Genomic DNA, 24,414 nt, shown 5'->3' on the forward strand with positions numbered 1-24,414 from the left:
ACCTGGCCTAAAGAGAAGAGTAAGTGAGTGCCTGATGGGTTCAGTGCATCCCACTGTTATTTCGAGGTGCAAATGCAACACCATGAGTGTTGCTTCTAGTTTTATCTGTGTTTTTAAATTTAGCAAATAACAACAACGAAATGAGGACCATGTTAAGTAAATTTTGGGTTGTTTTGCTTATGCAGTCAGTCTTTTGCATTCTATTCAGTTCATTTCAAATACTTAATCCGTCCCTTGGGTGGCAATTTGAGGCAAGCTGGATTGCAAACATAAAAACAAGACCAAACAATTAATTCACACACATAAAAACAATGTAAAAATACAACATTTATTCATGTAATGATAAAAGTATAATGATAGGCAAGTTAAAAGATGGGGTCAAAAGCAGTGGCTAATCCATAGCTGACAATGTCCAGTACTATGAAGACACATCAAAAACATTAAAGTGTATTTATCATTTGAGTAAACAGACCTCGCTTTTACCTTGGTTGTTCACAAGTCTGATGGCATCTAGCACAGAATTAAACTGATGTCTATGTGTTTTACACAGCGTAGTAGTGCAACAGATGCAGTATGAATGTAATGCAGTAGAAGACACAACATACATGATTTTCAAGCAAACTGTAATGAGTTACCCCATGTCTTTAACGTTCCAGTGTGTTCTGTTTTGGCGTGATATGAAGACTTAGGTCTGTGGTTTGACAGCACTAAACTAGTGGTGATGGGTGGGATGTGTTCACCCTGGTCTTACTTGAATCTCCTGTTTGGTCCAAATAACCAAACTGGGTGTGGAGATCTTGATGTGTCATATAAATATTTAGCCATAAAATAATTTTTGAGTAGCTACAGCAGAATGTGGCGTTACTTTATGACATGATGTATTTAAAATCGCAGCTCTGGTGCTTTAGTAATTTGGAGTTTTGCAATGCAATGCATAACTGAAGTAAAGAAGCTCCTCCCAGCAGGAAAACTAGGGGGGAAAAACATTGGATGTTATTTGACTGTTTCCTAGTCAGTTCACAAAATTAATAAATAAAGAGATCAATTAATTTTACCAGATTTTTGTGATAGCTTCAAATTCAAAATTGACTGCATTTTTCCAAGTAATTTTGAATGACACCCATATTATTCAAAATTAGTACAAAATTGAACAGTACATCGTTTATGTCTGAGTTCTAGTGTTGTATGCTTATTAGTATTGTAGTTTGCACTGACTAGGGCATGCTGACATGGACTCCTGCCCCCCTGTGACAATGAAAAAAATGCATGTAACCTTATACTCAATTAAAAGACCTGCACAAATCCTGTAGTGTCCTCCAGCCCATAAGAAAGCAGTTGTACACATTATGACAATGCTGCAATTCAGCATTACAGTCATGCACATTTATTATGTTTACTCTGAATGGCTCAAACAACCATGCATGACTCAATCCATCTCTGTTTTGTGCAGATAGTTGTGTGTGAGATGAATATATGCACAAAAAAACTGCCACAAATGTGCAAAAATTTGTGCTGAATTGAAACAACAGATAAATTAAAGAGCTGCTTCACTGATTTCCATTTCCTAAATGAAAGAATTATAGTCTCTCATGGTTCTTTATCATCATTTTGACTTTCTTTGTGTTTCTTCCATAATGTGTCTATTTTAATGTAATGTCTGAATGAAGATGTACAATAATCTACCTTCATTTTAACCAGTCTGTGTTTGACCCATGGTTATTGCCAAGATACTAGGACTGAAATGAGCCCTGAAAAGAATTAGTTTAACACAGCACAATTACAGTAATGTGAAGATTTAATGCTGTGTATAAATTAGGCAAAATTGCAGTGATGGAGAAAGTGTCAGATGCTTTGTTTATGGGATTTATAGCAGAGCGAAATGTAATAATACCCATTAACAGTATCACCAAAAGAGTCATAAATAACTTGCAAATGACAGTACACGGGGATCATTTTCTGTGTACATACTCAACAGGAAAAAAACATAACTGAACCCATTGTAGTGTATTGTAGTTATAATTTATTTTTCTCGTTCAAGAGTGCTCATTTGCTATCACATGACCCTCTCTCATGAAGAAGGTCAGGCCAGCAGAATCAGCTCTGACTTTTGAATCTCTTCTTTTGACCTCGTATTTTTTACAAGACTCTATATAAATATGCCTCCCATTCTACCAATATTTGCATATCTTGCTGCTGTCTACCTTTTTGGAGTGAACTTACTTCAAATAACCGGTAAAAATTTAAGAAGTTAATGCAAAAGATAAATAATACTTCATTAAATACTGAGACATTAAGCATTTCTGCTGGCAAAATGGTTAAGTACTCAATAATTTTAGTCATTTAATAACCTAAACTTTCATTTTAGAGATAGAGAATAGAGAGTATAGAGAATGTAGCCATTTAAAGTCCTTATTGGGTAAACATTTTAGCAATACTGATCAACATATAAGTTATGATAATAAATGATGGTAATATAGGTTCTTATGTACAGTCGATCTACATACTGTATTACATGCTATTAGGCTGTACATATCTTTGTTAATATCTAAATCAATGTAATTTGTACTTGAGTTTGTTTATACCTGGCCCACTAAATGCCATTGAATTAATCAGTAACCTGGGATTGAAGTGGGATGACAGGACTGCTGACCCTGAACATGTAGAGTGGCTGCCTTTCCAGTCCATCTCCCCACATAAAAGTAACTTAGTTGCTGTAAACAAATAAAGTGTCTTGCCTTAGAATGCATACTGTGCCTTCTTCTTGCAGTCTGGAAAAAAAATTACAAACACAAAACATCTGTGAGAATAGACCGTAGCAGCACAGGGTGTGGAAGATGACAGTTCAAAACAGCATTTAACAAAATTTAAATACAGTTTTTCAATGTTTATTACATCACCAACAGTATGACAGGCCCCAGGCAACATTCATGAAAGTAATTATCCCAAATAAAGCCTAGGTACAAAAACAATCCAGTGCCTCTTCTTTGTGGACATTAGCCTGTTGGCACTGCTGTGTTGTGACTGAGCGCCAGATAGTCCTTTACAGGGATATTCCCTGTTGCCAACCATAATTAATTGCTTTACAGTCTTCGAGGCCATAATGCTCATCAGTTATTAATTAGAAATTCATTTCACTGAATAAATAATGCTCATGATTGATGATGAAACTTGTAATTAGGTTCTTGGAGTAATGCACAGGGGAGAGAGCCTTTACACTTGAATCCAGGCTATTAAATACTGCTCATTTAAGGGACTGCTATACCTCTTGTCATAAAGCTGGGCTGCCACAGTAGCATCTGGATTCAGGGAGCACCAACATAAGTTGTAATTCACATAGGTTATGTTAGGCTACCTGCTTCAACAACAACTCGTGATCCGTCATGTTACTCTAAAAAACTAAACCATTCATTCCCCAGGCGTCAGGTTGGAGCAGCAATAACCTGTTATCAAGTTCAAAACAACAGCCTACAGTGTTCTCACCAAAATTAAAACAGATTAGGGTGCTATGTTACAAAAATGTCATGGTTCCCTTCAGGCATCATATAGCCTACAGTCTTTTTAAATGACGAGAGAGAACTGTGAAAACTCAAGCCATCTATGGCTCACTATTGATTTTACACAGAAGACCCAACCATTGTTGATAGCCTTTTTGATATATTTTCTTGCAACCACCAGTCCCCTTGGAGTTTTGTGGAAAATAAACCAGTCAATATACACCTATTAGGATTTCTTGATCTGAGCCCATAAACCTATAGTGTGCAGGGTTTCCGATGCTTATTGCATCATAATAGCAGGGAGACCAAAAGCTATTACTTTTGGAGGATAAACTATCAACAATTTAATGGCTTTCTGTAATATTCTAGTTTTAGGCCAATTAACATGATTGACCAGCAGTAGAGAGGAAGGAGCACCATGACCCAACAAAAACACTGAGGGGAAAAAAAAAACAGCAGCTGATGATGGTGTAGCCTCATCAAGCAAGAATATTGTTACTGGTCCTTTTCACCTGTCATCACGGGTGGGAGTGAGCAATGGTAAGCCTCCCAACCCCATCCCCCAACCCTCCTTCCTTTTGCTAACCAGTATCTACCCTATTAGCAATTTATAATGGAGATCAAAAAGTAGTCAGTGGAGAATGAAGACAACTGTCTGCACCCATTCCTAATTGGCTTTATACTCTCTTTCTGATAAATGGGTTGCAACTACTATAGAGTCCTGTGGATTTTATTGCCCTAATAGGACCCAGTAACTGGATTTACTAACAGATAGCGGGTCAAAAAGGACATAGAGAGCAAAAATGTTAATTAATATCAATAATGGCCAATTATTAGTTTGACAGAGGGATCTAAGCTAGCTGTGTGCTCTAATGACTCTGAGCTAACTTGAAGGGAAACACTGGCAAATTAGCATAACTGTGTATGCGCACTCCATGGAGGTGCCCAGCAAACATCTGTTATGTTAGAAATTCAAATAGAATTCCTATTAGTAACCCTGGCTGTGGTTGCATAATCAGTCATTCTTCTCTGGCCATTTTGGAGGCACTAACAATGCCCCTGTGACTGGTGGAACTCCTCCCTTTGGGCTTTCCAATCAAATCTGGCCCCATGTGGACCAGGTCCTAACAACAGACGAGGTAGTGTGGACTTCTGAGGGGAGCTTTGTGCTCTGACAGGGGCTCAATCTATCCACCCATGACACATGACTGAAGAAAGAAAAACTGTTTTTTTATTTGAATACAGCAGATACCAGTTAAGGAATTAATGTTGAAATATAGTTTTCTGACCTGCTGGGATACAGCTGGTTATTTTCCTGCATCTATTGTGTGTTCGTAGCCAGTGTAATTGGAGGCATTGAACTGTTTGCAAGTCGTATTTATGCTATTAATTTTACTTCAATACTGAATAAATACATATTATGAATGAAGATAGTAAACAGGGGTTTATTACTTCATACTGAGATCATCTGAAGAGAGAGTCTTCTTTAGGATATTGAAAACAAAAAATATTCTGCTATGGAATTGATTTTCTATTTGGAGCAAATAATGCTAGTTCTCACTGCCTTATGGGAATTACAGCTACTACTACAGCTGTATAGATGCCAGCGGGCATCTTGCATTTGTTCTTGAAGGAGCACTTCCTTTGTAATCAATGGCTGCTGTTACACAGAATAAATGCATCCACAGACAAAAATAACCAATACACAAGATCCATCTTGAATGTTTGCATACATTGCCATAGCATAAAAATGAAATCCAGTTATACCATGGACATTATTGAGTTGCCTTTTGGCTGCTGGGTTTAGCCTATTCTTCTATACCAGTATAGTGAAAATGATGTGAAGACGAGGGCTGATGGCTTTCATGGGCCTTGTTTTTCTGTCTGCTACCTCAACAATACACTTCCCCAGCACTGATAATCACTGACATCTAAAACATATTTTGAATATTGAATATCTTGAGGAATTACAGTAGAAGTAAACTGCTCATTGCCCCTCTCCCACAGTGAATAATAAATAAATAAAATACCTTGTTCTTGACCACAGCAAGACAACTTATAGTCTAACTTGGCTTAAGTACTTTTTTTTTTTTTTTTTTTTACCTCACCCAGCCTTTATTAATGTGCTCCAGTGTGGGACATGCTCTATGAGGTTATGTCATTATGAAGTATTTGTCTTATCATTGTTTTTTTTCTCTGTCACCCACTGTGGGGACTGCATGTCTAAGAAGAATTGCCAATAATATAATGTATAAATACCTTCTGTATATTGTATGGATATAATTCCCAGCCTGCCTGACAAGGGTCGGAAACTTGTGCTCAGTTTAATGTCACTGCATTAATTCTTAAAGTAATACCACCCCTTGCTATCTGCGAAATAGTGTGGGACTGCTGTCATGACTTACAACTCGATGTGACCTTCTCTGTTATAATCTGAGCATGTAATTCCCTCTAGTGTAATGTCATGTTTGATCAGAGGAGCTACCAGTGTCCTGATCTCAGCAGTGCACAGCAGGAGGTGTGGCGAGTCAAATGGACAACCAGAGGTTCCCCTTAAGGGCAAAACTGACGTTGTCTGCATATTCCACCCTCACTGTGGCTCAGCTTTGTGGGAATATTTAATATATTCAAAATAAGTAATTCTGGAGCCATCATCAGTTATTGTCTGTGTGGTGTTGTGATGATTTGACTGATGATGTGACACTTTAATGAGGAGGTGAACACATGAAATCAAAATTAAAATTAGCGTTTGGAGAAAAAATATTGCAAACTAACATCATCAATTTTTTGGGCATTGAAGTTCTCATTTTTTATTGACTTGTTTGGTTTTGTTCTGGCTTGTTTGTTTTTTTTTAACTGAAAGTCAATTTTTCTTATTTGAATTAATATCTGCGTCCTGAAATAATATCTGTTTGTTAATAAAAAAACAACATATGTTTGGTGCACAGTGCTGCATCCAACAGATTTGGGTACAGTATACATGAGTGGGCGACTCCGTGATTGTATATATGGAATAGCTTCAGCTTTACGCTCCTCTCAATTCCACGGCCTCCGGTGTATAAATTTAGTTGATGGTTTTCGTTTCTCTTTCTTAATTCATTGCAGTCGGATTCCTCTTTGATGCAGTTCTGTTGTCCCCCAAACAATTGAAGTGGAGACAATGGAGGCATAATGATAGATCCGTGTACCCACCATCTGTAAGAGCAGCTGCTCCCTTGCATCTGTACAATATGCTGGAGCGGGGAGCCTCAGTAATCTGCATAATAAGGAGAGGGCTTATCTCAGTCTAGTTAATAATCACAAGCAATCGATGCACTTCATTCCCTCACTCCTGACTGATGAAAAAAGCAGCAAAGTTTTGGTATGTTTGCTGTATCCTCAAGATAGTCAGAGGTCACGGTGTAATGCCAAGCTGTTGATTTTGCCTAGAGCTACAGATTTAGTCTGCACTCAATTTCATCTTTTCATGAATACCATAATTACAGCAGGACGCTCTGAGTTATCATACTGCCTCTCCCCTTCTCACTCCCTTATAGGGTTTATAGCCTCTGTAGCAATACTGCACCTCATATCAGAATTGGGCATATGACTCAAAGTCTGTGATAAACACATAGCTCGTGTAGTGTTGATAAGAGTCGCACCTTATAAGCAATACTCTCACACCGACTAGAAGATTGGCCCCGTAAAACACTAAAAAATTCATTGGAAATTTAACCTCCTGTCTGAAACGCCTTCTTAGACACTACTGTGTCTGCATGTGGCCATAACACAACTGTAGCAAGTTGTTTTCTACAGGGCCTCAAATTGAGAATATATGTGTTTTTCTGTCCACAAAGTTACTGGTTTATTTATGAGAGTGTAGGCATAATATTCATTACTTACAGGTTTGTTGTTTTTTAAATTACCAAGTATCTGCGTGGATTAGGAGGGGCAGAAATGTTGCTGTGAATTTAAACAGTTTTCAGAGGAGTAAGTGCTGATTTGACTATGAACATTTCTATTCAACTGGAGGGTTTGAAAGTCAGTGTTTGGCTTTAATACTTGTTGACAGTCTCAGAGTGCACAATCTATCCATTGAATGGGCTTTTTGTGTGTTGTCCATATATGACATTGAACATTTCTCCATGCGATTTAATAAATGCCTCTGGGTTTTGAGAATCAGTATGTTATTATTTTCTTAAACAAACCCCTATTTATTACACTTGGTAATGGCTCCTAAGCAGGCACTAAATTGATTGGTTAGAAAGTATACAATAATATTGATCAGCAAAGTCTCCCCTTGGTATTCTCTTGTTAAATATGCTTATTAAATCAAGTCTATTTAATACTCTGCTGTGTGAAAGTAAAATATACCAAAAATGAATTTGCTTTGATTTTTCATATTCTTTGGTTAAAATACTGTGGGAACAGTTTGTATCTTAGAAGCTGTACTGTGTATATTTTAACAAAGGCATTTTAATTTATGGTGGATTTTCATTTTTTATCATTAAAATCTCTTTGTTTATAAATTTGTTACATAAATGAAACTACACATTTTTTTAAGAATGAATGGATTTTCACATAGTCAGGAGTATGTATACTGTGCCTTAAAAATTGCCAACTGCTTCCCATGGTTCCTGATCCTCCTAATTAAGCATGCATGATGTTTCTTTCCCAGCTGCTAGGCTGCTGAAATGCACAAGGCAGGTGTATTGAGCCCCCCAGTGAGGCCCGAGAATGAGAACTGTATACGTACAAGTGCAGGTGTGACATGTTAGGAGGAGTCCAGGTGCTTATTGAGTTATCAGAGGCAGCCGCCGCACGTTTGATTTATCATCTGGGGTTTAGCATTGCCATATCAGGAACGGCTATATATCAGACAACAAAATAAAATGTTCAGAAAATTACCCGCTGGAGCGCTGCAGTCGTGATAACTTACATCGAGCCCACTGTCGGATGTAGTGTGGCACCTACTGACACTTCATGTGAAAAATTGACAATGCTTATTGAACGTGTATAGTGACAATACACACTAAATCATGAATGCAAAGCCTTTAGCCAAGACAAAGATTCACCTTGAATTCACCCTTTAAGTGTTATGATTTGTCACTGATTTGTGGTTTATAGTTTGTTTGCCTGCACTTGAATCAAATGGCAAAGTTACAGCAGTGCTTCACTAGGACACAGGTCTTACTGAGAGTATTAAGACCAATTACAGCATGTTTGAATATCTCATAAACTGCATTCATTAGTACTAGTTTTCAGGTACTCATATACAATGTGTGCTCTCTGACAGGAATGCTGCGCTTACCTCTGCATTCTTGAGAACCTTATACTCAGAATGAGCCAGCCAGTCTCTATGAGCACATAAAAGGTACCCAGATTTATGGGGAGGTTTTTATCCTAGACTCAGGCACCATCTGATAAACAAGCACTCTTTGCTTGAGGCTAAATAATACTCTTTGAGGTCCTGATTTACAATGCTGTGAAGGATCCATTTGTGGTTCAGCTCTGAGGCACGCACCTCTGTGATTGGTCATCCGTAAGCTCAAAATTTGGGCTCAGATCTACAGCTCACGAGCTTGAGGATTTCTAAATGGACAAATGCATAAATGATGGTAGGTTTTTATTCAGAGTTAATAGATGAAGAGAAATGAACTTTTCAGAGATGTAAAAACACTCTTAGATTTAACAAAATCCTCCCCAATTCCCTCTGATTGAGGCTAAAACTAAGGCAGCGTGCAGCCAATCTAATATTCTTGGCTTTTTAAAAGGGAACTCATTGGGGTATTGGTCCACTACATGGATTCCTAAGAGATCTGATTAAAGGGAAATCCCTCAATGTTTTACCCTCACCTTCTCCATTATAAATCAGATGCACATTGCAACTGCCTAAATTCATCTAACATTGCCTTGCTTGACACAGGAAAAAACAAGTTTCCAGTGAAGGGGGATAGGCGCTCCAAATACTAATTATTTTTTTCTAGAACTTCGTTCTTGGTCTGAATACTGTAGTTAATCCTTTTGATGCATGAATGGATTTTTTTTTTTTAAAGATGAAAACCATTTTAGCAACATTTAAGTCACATAGTTAATAATATCTTTTAATGTGGCATAATCAAAGTATTTATTAAAAATTATGTACATATTCACACTGGCATGCTCACCAATGCTTGAATGAAAGACCAAGCATTATGAGGCGTACTGTATATCATGACAGTATCAACTAATCATGTAATGAAGTGCATGGACCCGGTGTTATGACACACAGCAGTGCACTACTGTGAAATAAATTCAAGTAGTTGTGAGAAAAATCAAAAAGAAGAACAAGCAAATTCTCCATTGCTGACATGCACAGTTTACAAGTTCTCTGTACAAGATAGAAAGTTCTGTAACTTGGATATTAACCAGTGAATTAACTGCTAATGATAACATCAAGTTTCATTAATAAGACCAACCAAAAGTTTTCTTTTATAGCATTTTATGTTTTATTCTGGTGAAATCAAACATTTTAACAGCAGAACTGGGGCTTTGCTGTTACAAATGTTTTGTGAATTGTAATAAGCCTTGTAGTGAATTGCAAAAGAGCAGAGCCCAACCTATATTTATCACAATCCTCTCAAGTTGCAGCCTATACATCAGGCTCTCCATTTACAGACCTTAACTTTAAAACCTCACACCTCTCCCAAGATATATTTATCCTCATATCAAATGTCACAAGCATGGCTTTTCTCCTTCATCTGCCTCGTTTAGCTGCAGTTGTTAAATCAAGTTCAACACCTGAGCAAAAACAACTAACTGGACAATTTCTAGCTTGTTTGTTTGGTGGTTTATAGAAATTAAACGTTGTCATTGCCGTTCAAATAAATCTGTTTTTAGCCCTGTCTTTTATTCGATGTTTATGGGGTTGTGAGGAGGCCATGACATTGTTGGGTCATATTTTGACACATTAATTGGACTAAGGGCTTTTCATCACAGCTGTTGGGAAATTAAGAGGAGATTGAAAGCCCCTGATGTCTTGTAATTACTGTTTCATGTTGTGTAGCCTCACTTACGAACAGCAGCTCTCTCCGATAAATGGGCAGTAAAAGCAATAATAGGGCAACTACCATACAAAAGAGTTAAGAGGGAAACGGCTCCTTTTTCTATGAAAAGTTGAGGCAAGGAGAAAGCAATTCACTTTACGTTAGTTACAAATTAGGACAAAGTAATCTTTTTATCCTCCATCCAATTCAATAGTAGTAAAGTCAGAATAGAATTAGATGGTTAACTCTGGTGTGACCACAATCAAGTATTAGCACAATTAATTTCACAATATTTGGCACTGTAACAGGATGCTTAGCAAAGGAAATGTTCCGCCCACTGTATTTCAGGCCATGTTCCACAGAAGAGGAGGTGGGGGCTGCATTCAAAACAAACCGCTGTCCCTGATATCAGCTGGTTAATCCTCTCCTTTTAGTGGCTTTATTGGTTCATTCAAGAGGGTCTGTTGACATTCCCCTTGCCCTGTTAAAAGGCGACTGCATCTCAAGTGAAATCTGGAGTGTTCTTTACACAGGCGGGGAGCCCCATGTGGCTCCTGCCTCCCAGTGGGCCTGTGATTTTCCTGCTTTAAGTGTCTACTGTCAACACTAATTTGTCCCACTCCTCCTCCGCCCCCTCTGGAGGGGAGGGGGGATGCTCTCCTAAAGTTTTAATAAAAGATCAGCTATAACTCCCTGTTTTCTGGGGGTGAGACAAAAGCTTTAAAAGCCACAGAGGCAATAAGATGCCAGGTAATGATTACAAGGCTTGAACAGAGGCAGTTACCAATACCACATACTGTTTTACACAGCACACTGCAAGTGTATGCTGCAGCTAAAGGCTGTCTCCTTTACAGCAGTCATCCACAAATCAGAGATGTAGTCTCACAGTCTTAAATTAGTAGATATGAAAAGCAACATTGTGGTTTTTCTTTTTTAAAAGCTTACTGGACTACACACAGATCACATGAAAAAAGAACTTAATATGGTTTGAAGTCACAAATGTTGCAGCTGTTTGGTGTTTGTTGTTCCAAAAACACAGGGGAATGATTTAGTCGTATAGCGTGTTAAAATTTATATCAGATGCAACTCATTTTTTGGATCATTTGTACTGATAATATAAACCAATTCTCAAATGATGTTTGTTTGAAGAACTTTGTTTAAAAGTTATAGTTTAATTCTGCACTTTATTTACTCTGTGTGACTGCATGTGTCTCTTGCCACTGTATGTGGCTTAATGCAAACTGAAAATGTGTCGTAGCCCAGTAAACCCCTTTGTGCGTTTTCATTTATCCGTTTTGCTTCAGGATTAATAAGAGCAACATGATTGCAAATAATAGTTTCTGACATGTTTTGCTTGAATACCATTTCAGAGCTCGACAAAGTAAATTGCTTCATTTCATTTATCTGCCTTTGATGTCTAAAGGAAAATCAATGAAAAAAGTAATTTCTCTCCTGCCATTTAACCAAATTCCCATCTGCCTGAATGATAGGTCCCTGTGAAAGCAGTCAGGAGACTTTCTTTTCAATTATCCCTGACTTGTTTACATAGTGTTTTGTTCACTGGACTAGATGTGAACATACAAATCTCATATGGGTTCTGCTGTTATTGAGGAAGCTTAATACAATTTCTTTTCTAAGGTAGGCAAGAACCATGTAGGAAATTGTTCAATATCTCAGTCGAAGCCCAATTTTCACTGCATTGTTTTGTCGCACAGTGTATTGTGGGGTTATGGTAATGTAATATGCATAATTCATACACCTAGGGCCCCCTCCTAATTTTTGATTCTGCTGTCCTGCCTGTTCATCTGAAGCTGAATTAATGCTACATTGTCCATTAGGCGGCCATAACACAGGGCAATACTGTCACACACTGTGGTTGAACTAAAATTCCCTTGAGGCAAATGGTATTCCTCATTTTTCCATTTTTGTATACAGGCTATGCAAGAATTGCTTTGCAAAACACCACATTTCTCATTTTGGGTCAAGACTGATATGTTTTTAGACTGATGTTGAGATAATAATCCTGGGTGGTAATTGGAAACTGCATTTTTACAAGGAACTGAGTGTATGGTGATTGTTGTTTTTTTTTTTTTTTTTGTATTATCCAGAGTGAGAATTTTGCTTTGCTTTCTGTGTGCTTTAGCTTGCACGATTCTCAGGTGGATCAGTGGCTGTGAGAGCACAAAGAGAAAGCGTTAGATGTGGCTTGTTATCCTCTCCAGGGTTCACTTAGAGAGCCCCAGACTGCTGCAGTTGTGACCTTCATAAGGCACTGTCTCCCTGCTGGGAACACACACACACACACCAAGCACATCCACTCCACAGCCGGCACTCATTGGGTCATGATGGGGCTAAGCAGCCCCATTAAAGCATGCTCATCTAGGCTGGGATCACGTGCACAAAGCGTAGAGATGGACCATAGCCAAAAGGTCTTGGGCCTGTGGTTTCTAGATCCACAGCCAAAATGTACTGTACTTAAATCTGCAGGAAGGAGTTTTAGAGTCACAAAATACAGTAAATGAATGCCCTTTTTTATGTACGCTATATCTGTGTCATCTTTTCCTCAGGATACCATTCTTGTGATGTTTCAGGCTGTGCTCAGTGTATTATAAATCCATTTTTTGGACATGCTGTGGTCAGTTTAATGATCATTATGTGGCTCAGATGGAAAAACAAGGGAATAAGGTGAATCAATGATCGATTTTACAATGTGACTTGATTCATGGGTAGTGCTGTGATAAATGGCCATCTTATCGAGCTTGAGGGTAACTGTTGTGAAATAAATTTGTATGTTGTGAGAGAGAACTCATAAGATAGTGCTTTTGGCTTTGCTTTGAGTGTTTCATTAGTTAGTCAGTCTTAAAAACCCGCAACATCCTGCTCAAGACAACATACTGTGTTAGCTAATGACGACAGATTATACAGCAACTATTTCAGATATTCATTATGGAACTGCTACTGCATCTGTACCCTCCAAAATTTTTTGAAATCCAGATTTTAAATCCCCGAGCACCACATCACCCAGTGTTTTTTTTCTTCTTAATTTAATTAGTCAGATGAGATACAGAATTGCCTTTTTTAGTGTGGTATGTAGCTTCTGTGCCATCTCTGTATGAATGCGGGCATGTATAATATCAAGCAGAGGATCTGTCTTTGATTCCGGCTGATGGGAGGGGGGGGGCGAGCTTCACCTAAAGGTACTGAAGCAAAGAAATAATGGTATACTACACTGCTTGTGAAAAGCAATAGGAGAACGGAGGGGGGTTCACATTAAAAGTGTCTCTCTAGGTAGCTGACATGACGCGACTAGTCAGACGTAAATAATGACAGACGGAAACTATCATGAGGTCTGTGAAGCATCCGCATGCTGCCATCATTTTCTGTCTAACCTTGCATTGCCAGCAGCTCACCAGCTCTTGAGATCATTTAAAAAGCAGACTAACGATGCTGCCAGACCTCACACCAGTCACAAGGATTTGCATGAGTTTAGATTAGCTAAATAGATTTTTATTTCAACCATGGGTAATTTCTTTTTTTCCTGCAAAAGCGACTTTTGCGCTGATTTGCTGTTATTTAAATTCATATATAATTCACAATAATTCATGTAAAGTATAGCTTTTAATCCCATAATTTTTTAAGGGTTTTCTTACGCTGTTTTGGAGAGAAGTCTGTGTGTTTGTGTTGCTTTTCTGCTACATGTATGTTTGCCAAACTACTGCTGATGAGGAAAATAGGGATCATTTTTCTCTTTAAGTGAATATGTCACTTTCTGAGTGAGGGTAAAATGATGATACAAGAGGACTAAAAGTTAATATCAATTCATTGAATGACCTGGTGCTTCCATGGGTTTGCTTTTTAATTATATTCTGTTCATATGACATACAGTTGCTTTACTACCTGTAAATCAAATTTAAATCAGGTACCACAAAGCGTACAATTGAGAAAGATGAGCCTAATTCTCAAATGTTTATTTTTGCATTGCATTGCAAGAGACGAGCAAAGTCATTTAGTGTGGGCAGAAGGCTTTTCTTTACACTGATGCACCAACCCGTGACATGTCTAAAATAACATTTCTATAATTGTCCTGTGGCTGGAACACCTAGTGTTTTTATATATCTGACGAGGTCATTCATTTCTAGCTTCAACCAGCAAGCACAAGACCATATGTCATGCAGAGAGTATGTGTAAGATACGTTGCATTTAAGTGATATGAGAAATAATTTGAATATCTGCATAGACTCTAATTTATTGTCCCAGCTCACCAGTTCCTTACTAGAGGACAATAACAATGCAAAACAAGAGCCCATTCTGCTATATAATTAAAATCATCTTTGGGGACATGTTTTGCTCTGCACACAAAATTTGAAACTTAAAAAATGGCATGGTAATGTATTTGCATAATATAACAATGAGCCCCACTCAACAAATTTATTAGTCTAGATTCTGAAAAAGCCATGGCAAAGCAACTTGCATACTATAATTGGCATCTTGTGGTTTGCTTTCCTGAGGAGAAAGTGAATTTTATATGCTTTTATAATAAATAGCATATTTAAGCACCCAGGAAATCACTGCAAGACATCCATCCTACATCGTTTCATTTATTCTAGTGTGTTTAATTAAAGCTAGGAAACTACATGCAATTTGTGTTTGAACAGTGTCTAATGTCTGAGACTGGTTATTAGATATTAAATTGATGCATAATTCAGGCAATTAAGAAAGTAATCACACAAAGTAATGTAATGGAAGTTAATTATTACTGCATAAGCAAACAGTTCATCAATGCTAGTTAACGCTGTGACTGCATCCCTAATATGCTCACCAAGCACGGAAATTCCTCTCCCTCAATGTTTTGATGTGCTGATTAAACATTGTAGAGGCAGATTAGTGAAGAAAGGAAGCAGAGCCCTCTCACCTCTCCTGTTCCTGAGCGACAGGGTTCAGTGTGTTATCGCAGGCAGGGGGGGTTGGGGGTGGGGGGGCACCTCATACCCGGTGCCTCTTCAAGCGCCAAAAAATGACGAGGAAGATTGTTTTAGTACAGTCAAGTCCATTCTACACTCATGTCACAGGTAGCGTGACTGACTGCCACGACGACCCCCCTTCCCTCTCTCGCAACAATTTCAGTTTTTACCATATGTGTCTTTTCTTTCTTTCTCTCTTGTTTTTCGCTCTATTTACTATAAGTACAAACTAACAGGAAAACCTTAAGTGAACTGTCTTAAAGGGGCGCTCCACCAATATTACAAAAAACACAGTCCAGATGACATCATCAGGGTCATTTTTTCATTTTGGGCATGCAGACAACAAATTTATAATTCAGAGCCTGCACTGCAGACTGGAGGAGTGGAGTTTGAAAAATTTGTAGATTTGGTAAATTGTTTAATCTGTCTCTTACAAGTTCCCCCTCTTTACAGAAATACTTTCCTTTTATATCATTGGGCTTTGATCTCTCTCTCTCTCTCTATCTTTCTATCTATCTATCTATCTATGGTTTGAGGAATATACAGTGTGACCCTGTGTACCAGTCATTTGACTTGTGCAAAACAAAAAGCTCAGTGACAACACCGCCCTTTCCTCTGCGGGTTCAAAGACCCAAAATCACATAAAACGAATAACTGGGCAGCCAGACACCCTCTCTCTCTCTTTTGAAGACATCCGATAAAACAAGACCTTCCAGCCTCGGGTTGTTTTCCTGAGTAAACATGCGTGTCACAGTTGACCTTTCCCGGGGTCAGGCTGCTTTTATATTGGCTGACATGTTTCCAACTTAATAGAACTGTTTAGCGGAGATCCCCTGGGCCCCTATATTTATTAAGCTGCAATGAGTTGCATCTGTCTGGTTGAATCAAGAGGACCAATCAGCTGAGGTCAGGCACATAGTAACAGAGAAATATAGACGTTTAGCTACAAACGAACACATGCTCTATATGGGCACACACACACACAGCACAGCACAAAGATGCAGACGTGTGCAGGTTTGCACATGCACACACATGTAGAAACTGTTGTGCTTAGATCTTCCAGTTTATAGATAATTATGTAAGCTCATTTCATGCTCTTAAATTACTATTGTGTGTACTTTAGTTCCTTGTTGTATTAGTTAATGTATATCATCGGGGGTATATGTAGTAGTGTACTGTATGTCAGGGATTGTTAGCAGCAGTGCAGCATGTGGTCCAGTGTGACAGTCTTCTGTCTTGTTTTCTAAGCAGTTTTCTGAGGTGTATTGATTTATCTTTGTTCAGCCATTGTACAACATCCCATAATGCTGGTCATTTTCTTAGACTGATTTTAAGCCCCTGTCTGGTAATCAGGGATAATTGTCAATTATCACAAGGAACCATCAGATCAATTACTGCAAAAATCAATGAAGCCACTTGGCTTGTACTGCCTCTTTTCTTCCAGCAGTATCACCACCTGGAATGGTAAAACAGTCTGTAAATCTAAAGATGCATATAAAACATCTAAAATATTACATTTTTAGGGTTGTTTTGTGTTGCTGGAGAATCATTGCAGGGTTGTGTTTTACAGTCATGTTTCTAAAATAGCAAGGCACCAGATGCACCTCTCGTTGCTGTTGTTTTATAACACCTAATGGAGACAAAACTATTGTTACCTCTTAAACTGAAGGCTGTGTATTATATCTTTTCCTTTTTATGAGCAAGCTGGAGAGAGCCTCTATTCCTGGTGGGTGAGATGACTTTTGTGATGAAAGTTAATGTCGAGCAGTCCTGATGTCCTTATTTTCCTCTCAGAGGCAAGATTCCACTTTCACCTCATGAAGGAAAGACGCCATCCGCTGAATGGCTTCCTCCGTGTATGGAAACAAATGTGCTGCTGTAATGGAATAGCCTGGTCAGCAGCCTAATGTATTATCTCCTCCTCAATGTATTTATTTACACTCAACTACTCCACAAATTGTCTTGTCATCTTAATGGGTTAGGATTAATCTGTTGCCATGCAGGACTTAGGTGAATGAAAGAGATTGACTTTTTACAAACTTTGTGGCCACACAAGGCAAGTTAACACTTTGAAGTCGATGCTCTGAGATGCTGTACGATTTTTCTTGTCTTATTGAAAATCAAGTAAACATTATTGATTTAATTATAAATAGGCTTCATATGTATTAAATTACAATTAACAGAGAATAATAAGTGGAAGGCTTGCACTGTATGGACTACTGTTTTCTTCATTATAACAACAGAGTGTCTTGTTCAAGGACAAACCTTATGTTTCACCAGTGAGGAAGGACAAGCTATATCAAGACAAATGGTAAGGTCATCATTAAATCTATTGCACTATCTATCGCACAATCTGTAATGTTTAATACAGAGTATATTGTGTCTACATATTAGATATTGAGTCCTTGTTTAAGACGGGTACGAGAATCACGTTGTCCATTTCGATATATGTCAATTGTGCTATAATCATTTTCAGTGAATCTAGCAGAGATTGTCATTTACCCAGTGTCCAAACTGCTCATATTTCATCCCCACCTGAAAGAGGCTGCCATTGAATATAATCACATACACACCTACTGCATCAGACCAAGAGAAAACAGAGTGTGCACTTTGTGCACAGCTATTTATATCAATAAGTCCCGTGCTGAGAGGCACAAAATGAGCGTTTAAGCTGCAGGGCCCAGAGAGCTCAGTAGCAGGTGGGCAGGCTGCTTTGAGGTGCCTGGGCGGAGGGGGTATTCGCTCTTTTACAGGTGTTGCCCATCTCACTGTGCGTCCTCGGCTCTGGAAAGGTTTAGGTTTGGGAGGGAGTGGGACAGCTGGAGCAGCAGGCATCGGGGAGACAGAGAAAGAGCCTCTTCTCACTGTCGGGGCCTCCGCAGGTCAGTGCCTCTACCCAAAGGGACGGCGGAGCGAAACGCCATCAATTCACAAACAAAGGAGCCACTTCACCCGCCACAAAGGAAACATATGTGATAGAGCTGACTCCCAAGCCGCAGCTCACTTTAACATGTCAGCCTCTCCTAATTAGCTTTGTTAACTCCCTCTGCTGTCTGCCCAACTGAGGCCTCTCCCAGTCACATGTGGGCTTTGTGTTCACAAGGGCAAATGCTTGGACTCGCTCCCAAAACAGGCATTTTCTCTTAACTTGATGCAGTGGTTTGTTTAATCATTCCTAAAATGAGAATCATCTACACTTGGAAACCACCTCCCAAACAATTGCTCTATTATGGATGGATTCCATTGACACAGTATTGATATATTGATTACTGTAGTGCAAACAACCAAAACCTTACAGCCCTTTTTAAGATTTTGCTGCAGAGCTTTACATTGTGTGGGCACGTGTGTGTGAGAGACGAGTTGTTTTAGATGGAAACAGCTGCCCCTCAATCTTTATCGGGATCTTTTGGAGTCATTACTGGGCAGCCTTCAGACTGTGGTCTGCCATGCGTTACATGTTGCAGTCCACACTGAGCCTCATGTGACCCCTGCTGCTTACCCACTGGCAGTGCAATTTAACCAGGCTGATGACATGCAGCATGACATCCCTCGGAGAAACATCCCGCTCGCAGCCTCATTGTGTGGGGGTTTACTCGCAGGGGGGTGTGAACTGCAGGATCCCTCACTGACCTCTCTGAAGCACAAATCAAATTGGTCTGTGATTCAGGAGGAATGTGTTTACTTTGTGTATTTTTTCATAATATTGAAGTCATGCGATAGCAGGACACACAGATTCTCTACATGCTCTGCTTGTGAAGGTAGGAAGGAACGAAACCAGAAACTTCCTTAACTTAGTGAAATGAAGGAGGTATCCTGTATACATACAGTGAATCGTGCTGTGAATGAATTTCATTATCATAAGTCAGCCTCAGTTAGAATTCAGCTGTAACTAGATGTCTCTGGCCTGAACACTAGGTGGGTCTGACAACTGATACGGCTGAAATATTTATATCCCTCTTGATGTTTACGATTTGCTCCACTCTGTTTACTTTCCAACAGTGGTGGTGGACTGTTTTTTTGTATTTGATGAAAAATAGCATGCAGTGAGCCTTGATGTATTCGTACGCTGCTGTATAGTAAGTGGATTCCACTGGACTAATATTTAACTAAGGCTTGTGAAATTCAGTCCTTGGCCCTGCTGGCTGCCAGACAGTCCAGCACTTGAGAAGCAACCGGCCCAGAGCTGTGTGACTGCTGCTGACTGAGTGTCATGATCCTAAGATCTCTGCTTTCTCTTTGACAGGAGGGTTTGAAATTCCTGGGTTAAAAGTTCTCTGAGATTATATCTCAGAAGGCTTTTGTGATGATGGTTCATGACAGGTATTGCTTTCAAGTGGGTGAAGGAATTCTGCTGAATGTCTTTACTGAACAGAACTTCAAAGAACTGCATCAGTGAAATATACCAAAATGTAGAATTCACATTACCCAGATAGTTCATCATTAGTTGTGTGTTATTTGTACAACATCTGATTGGATTCACTGATTGATTAAAATTGAGGTTTATTTTCATTTAAACTGTTTCTAGACTGTACTCAATAAAATCTACACTCAAATTACAGTATCAATAAATGTCAGGACATTAAAGATGCATTTGCCTTCTCTGAAATAATGATTATCCTGCTCTTTAGGGATAACTCCCAAAGTCAGTTATTATCCATGACCTTATTTATCATGACTGTATTAATCTCATGCAATTTATATGAGCAATTTCTTGATGTAGCTGCAGGTGTATACTTACATGAATATGCAGCCTATTTTCAGTATAGAAGAAATAATTCTTGTGATTTACAATTAGTTTGAAATAACAGATTATTTTATGCTTGGTCTTCCTGCAGTCCACCCTTTTTTAAAGAGTGAGAATAGGAATATTTACCAAGCAAATGTGTATCAAAATATGGCATTATTTCCTGATAGGTGAAGCATACATACTTTGACATGCCTCAGCAACTCAATGTATTCTACACACTCACTGCCAGCCATGACAGCAGACTCCTTTTTGCTCTTTTTCTCCTCTTTCCTGAACACTTAGAATAAAAATCACAAATACTGTTGTGGAGGAATACCAAGGTAACAGTCTGGAGATGTCTGGCCAAAAGGGATTTGTCCCTCTAGGTACAAGGTAGGGAACAGTATGCCCTGCTATTTTGCATTTCTGAATTGCTTAGCTGCCCAAGCATGCTTTAAGTGGGCCGGGCTCTTGAAGTGTGTCATAGTATCATATGACCGCTGTATGGGAGGCTTGCTGTTGGACTTTACCCAGCAAATATGGATTATGTTAAAGTGGGCTCTGAATTGACGAGGTTATGCTAATATGTCCCAGATGGGTATGTGAGAAGCGGACGGCGGGGACATGCAGACAGTATATGGCAGAGGCACTGTTTGGCAGGTCCATCATTCCGTCATTAAAGGCCACATTATTACTTACAACAAGGCTTGCATGACAATTGCTGGAATAAATGCAGTCCCTCTGAGAGTAGCCTCTTGTGTCCTTCAGTTTCTCTTTGCTTTTCCCTCTTTTTTTTTTTTTGTTTTCTTCATCCTTGCAAATCTGCTCTCAGCTGCTGATACTGTGGATCTCAGTGCTGTGTAAGGGGGTTTGTGCTTACCTTGTTCAGACATCAATAAGACAGGCTATTACTAGCTGAGGCCATTCATTAATATAATGAGATGGTTTTGCTTTAATTGATAACCGATCGGTGTTGATGAGACATTATGCACTTGTGGATACAATATTTTGCTGCATTTTTCCTGAGTTGAACTAAAGCACCTGCATATTTGTTTTCAAGAGGCAGGACTCCTCTGAAGCTATTATTCTGTCGTACCACTGGGCTACCAATGAGCTGTCCCCTCTGCATTATTATTGAACTAAGGTATTAGGTTTTCAGCTGCACAAGCAGAAAGATAATGGTGGCTTATGTGTAAGTGTGCATTTGGGACAGCCTTTGTCCTTCTGATATAAACAGCCATGTAAATGACAGGATTAAAGAAAACAGCTAACTGATGTGAAGTCATGAACACATTTTCACCTTTGCTGATTGTCTCAGTATTTAATAATAAGCAGTACATTACAGAATAGTAAAATTATTGTTACTCCCTTTTATAAAATGTCCATGTAAAGCTCATATGATTAGTTGAGAAATTGATTAATTGATTGAAAGAAAATTAATCTGTTATATAGATAATTGCTTTTTCAGTCTTCAGTGATTGTAAACTGATTGTATTTGTGTTTTGGACTCATTTGGACATTTTAAACTATTTTCTGACACTATGTGCAAATGAAAATAGTTGTTAATTCCAGCTCTAACTTCTGTGTATGTTCCATTATGATGTAGCTATTGACAAAACATAGTTTAGAGATTTCTTCACTGATTTGATTATTTCTGTGCTCTACAAACCTGTGTAGAGATGTACTTTGGTGTGGAGCAAATGACTACTGACACCACATCCAAGCACATCAAGGATTATCATCACAAAAATGACAGAATTAAAGATGTCAAGATTGTCTTTGAACCTCTCTCTGGAGACGTAGCTGGGTGGGTAGAGAATGAGGGGGCGGGGAGGGGGTGTTGACATTTGTTATAGACCTCTACACGCTGTATTTGCTGGGGGCATTGTTAGCACACACACTGCCTCGAGCCCAGGATTTAGGCTGGCCCCCAGCAGATGCAGACTGCCCTGTACACACACACACCACACACACACACACACACACACACACACAGAGAGAGACACAGATACAGATACACAGACATGCTCCCTTACTACTACCACCCCACCCCTGGAAGGGGAAGAATAGATGCCCTGGGGCAATTCAGCTAGTGTGGATCAGTTCAGATGAGGCACATTAAGTGGCTAGTGATAAATTTGGCATGACAATTGCAAACACCATCGCTTTTGTCTGTAATTAATTCCAGTGGTGCCTGAGGCCTTCCCCATGTTGCTACTGGTGTGGGCCAGCAGTGCTTTCCTAACGAGGCCACATTACAGCCAGGATTATAGCCCAGATAAAGGTGCTCTTAGAGGGAGGTTAGTGAGATGTATTTCTGTGGTGCTGAGGTGGGTAAAGATCTGGAAGTAATTTTTAGAACGTATAATGCAGGAACAGACACAGTAACACTGAACCAGAATCAAACAGGAGTGGTTTTTAATTCAGCTGTTTGGATTGTTTTCTATCAAGTTCATACACCATCCTCAGTATCTCAAAAGCAGCCTTGAAACCAGAAAACAGAATTTATGCTCACCGCTACCATACATAATAATAAGAGGTATACAGTAATTTAAAACCGTTCTGAAGATAGCAGCGTCTAATAAGGAATGATGTGGTGTACAGTAATCAAATTTCACAATACTGGTTGATAAATTTAATGCAGGGATATATCTGAGGGGCTCAAATGATGAACTGGCACCAAGTGGTGGAAATTATGAGCCCACAGATTGCACCTTTAATATTTGGTCCAATGGGTCCCACAACTCAGTTATTCTCATTCGGTGGTAATGTGGAGGCATTAATTAACGGCTTGTACTTCTGAGTAGTTTTATTACAGCTAATGTCCCTCATTAAGTGAAATATAGTTACTCAAGGACATAAAAGAATCCCTCAGCAGCACCATTAATCTTGATTTCACTTGTGAGAGCACTTGGACATCTTCTGTAACTTGCTCTGTAATGTGGTATCTGTGGCTTCTGCTTGAGCTCAGGCAGTCTCATGTGTTTACCACCTCCTCTGTAGCCTCCAGCAGGGGGAAGCTGAACACACCACCAATCTGTGTCATTACTCTGTCATTGCATCAAATCACATGATTAGCTTCATGGGGCAGTGGAGGAGGCCTGCTTGGTGCGCCTGGCCGTTGCAGTCCCCGGGTAATGGTCCGGTGGCACTGTGATGGAGGGTTGTGTGCTGTCCTCCATACAGGGCCAAGGATGCACCATCATTCAGCCTGCTGGAGATGGCCTCAGGGTGAATCGTTTTCTTTACTGCTCAGCCCTCTCACTTATGTTAGAATGTAACACTGCAGTTTCCTTTTAGAAAATATTGCTTATTGGAAGCACTTCTTTTCTTGGTCATGCAATCATAAACATGGAACAAAATAGGCTGTACTGTGAATCATATGCCTTACACCAAGCTTAGATCTGTCACACATGTGTGGAGAAAGACAGGGATCTTTACATTGGATGTTTAAAAAAAAATTACTAAACCATTAAGTGGGATAAAGAGTAGCCTATGCAGGAGTACCTAACAGGGCCGGGTGCCTCTGTTGAAGGCCAATCCGACAGTTTGTCGATGCAGCCTTTTATAATGCAAAGGCTTATAATTATCTCACGCTCGTTCATTTCACACTGACATATCGCTTTCCTAAATGTCAGTAGGAACAGGCAGTGCACTTCTCTCCCCCCAGCTCAGGAGAGCCCTCACTGCACCCTGCACACAGCCATGATGATGGCAGTGCTTTAGCCCTGAACGTGTAGCCCCCCGCCGGGGAATAGCGGTTCAGGCATCACCGATCGTTGACCTGGCTATTGTTGTTTGTGATACTTACTGGTAAACTTTTGCAATCAATACAACATCAGCCAGCAGAGCCCCTGGGAATGAAAACCTGAAACAGCGCACTTAATCTTGGAGCCGGCCCCTGCTCCCTGCTCTGCCGCTAAACTAGGTAGTTGGCCTACTTGATGCGGCATTATTGCCGCAGAGGTCAGATGTGAGCTGTCTTGCACAGTGCCTGATGAATGGCTGTTTTTGATAAAGCGCCTCTCCCATCCAACAAGAGACATTTAATAATGATGGACCATAACTGCACACAAAAAAATCCTTGTAGAAGAAAGAAAAAAAAATCCCTCCTGCCTGCCTTTCCCCATCTCAGACAGTGAGCAGCTAGCTGTTCTTGGTGCACATCTGGGCTTTCATACAAAGGAACCATAACACTGTGGGGTTTACAACCACTGCTAAATGTGATT

The 24,414-nt window shown here is 39.4% G+C and overlaps 1 long non-coding RNA gene across 3 annotated transcripts in view; it reads left to right on the forward strand.

The window, feature by feature from the left end:
• The window catches only part of LOC108882958 (uncharacterized), a 77,443-nt gene that overhangs the window by 716 nt on the left and 52,313 nt on the right, over positions 1–24,414 (forward strand). The window lies entirely within an intron of this gene.

This window comes from Lates calcarifer, linkage group LG1 (assembly GCF_001640805.2).
Source record: "Lates calcarifer isolate ASB-BC8 linkage group LG1, TLL_Latcal_v3, whole genome shotgun sequence".
NCBI lineage: Eukaryota > Metazoa > Chordata > Actinopteri > Centropomidae > Lates > Lates calcarifer.